This window comes from Euprymna scolopes, chromosome 2 (assembly GCF_053919585.1).
Source record: "Euprymna scolopes isolate OS-2025 chromosome 2, ASM5391958v1, whole genome shotgun sequence".
In the NCBI taxonomy this organism is placed as follows: Eukaryota; Metazoa; Mollusca; class Cephalopoda; order Sepiida; family Sepiolidae; genus Euprymna; species Euprymna scolopes.
Genome location: NC_136483.1, coordinates 140,626,157 through 140,627,322, shown reverse-complemented (window position 1 = coordinate 140,627,322; position 1,166 = coordinate 140,626,157). Strand labels below are relative to the sequence as shown.

At 31.6% G+C, this 1,166-nt stretch overlaps 1 pseudogene; it reads right to left on the bottom strand.

The window, feature by feature from the left end:
- Window positions 1-546: 546 nt before the first annotated feature.
- Window positions 547-662, bottom strand: LOC145242524 (U2 spliceosomal RNA; annotated as a pseudogene).
- Window positions 663-1,166: the final 504 nt, after the last annotated feature.

The following is a 1,166-nucleotide window of genomic DNA, read 5'->3' as shown; positions in this document are numbered from 1 at the left end:
ATATCCCGTCATCCACCGCTTAAAATATACTTGAAATAAAGTAATGTTTAAATCATAAACTGTTTCAGCAGCTTTTTGAAAGTAATACATAAAAGCATTAATACGGTTAGGATTAGGCAACCATTGCTTTCAACATGAATTTCTGGGTGTTGTATAGCATTCCAGTGACGTAAATCACCCCTTTTTTGGTGTTGGTTAACGGAGGAGAAATCCTTCATTACTGATACAATTTTTATTTTTGTTATTGATCAGAGTGCCCCTTTTGGGGAGCTGGTTTCCCCCTAAATTTTTAACCGACCTCATGTCCAATTCCGCCCTTGTGGGGAGGCAAGTAAACAAACAAAAAAATCAGAACGAACATTTTTCCAGGGCATTTTATAATTAATCAGAAGTGACATTTCCAGGGCATTTTGTAATTAAATCAGAAATAATTTTTTCCAGTTACTTTCTTAATATTAAAACTTTGTTACATTAAACATAGTACCTATTCACAATGCCTCCCCACGGGACAGATTTAGACACCAGGGTCGTTTTTTAACGTGGAGAATAAATTGTCTTAGTTGTAAAGGATTTTTCTTCCACTGAGAGAGAAGAAATTGAAATGTAACACCTGAAGAACAGATTCTACACTTTGATCTTAGCCAAAAGGCCAAGAAAGACAAATCATTTTTTATTAGCTTTGCCTCAACAGCGACACCAATTTTTTTTTATAGTTGACAAGGTTTATTTGGAATATTCCACTTTCATTTTTTAGGGATGCACAGCATGATAACGGACGGGGCGATAAGTGTAATAATATAATGATAATTGTAATAAAATAAATAAATAAATAACTTTAATATATTTATTTGCTTCCCCACCAAAGCAAATTAGGCACATAAGCCAAACTTATTAATGGCAGAAACAAATATAAAATAACTGACTTGGTCGGATTTTTGTGAGTGTTTCACGGATTTTTGCGACCAAAATTCAATATGAACTGGACCATATTTTGAAAATATGAGGTTCCATTAAAAAAAAAATCAACTTTTTTTTATTTAAAGGTTTTAAACTTTTGACTTTACAGGTAAATTTGCACATAACTATTCCTTTGTTTTGTTTTAAATTAGATTATTTTATTTATTGATCTTTTAACTTCATTTTGTGATATATAAACTTTAGGTGAG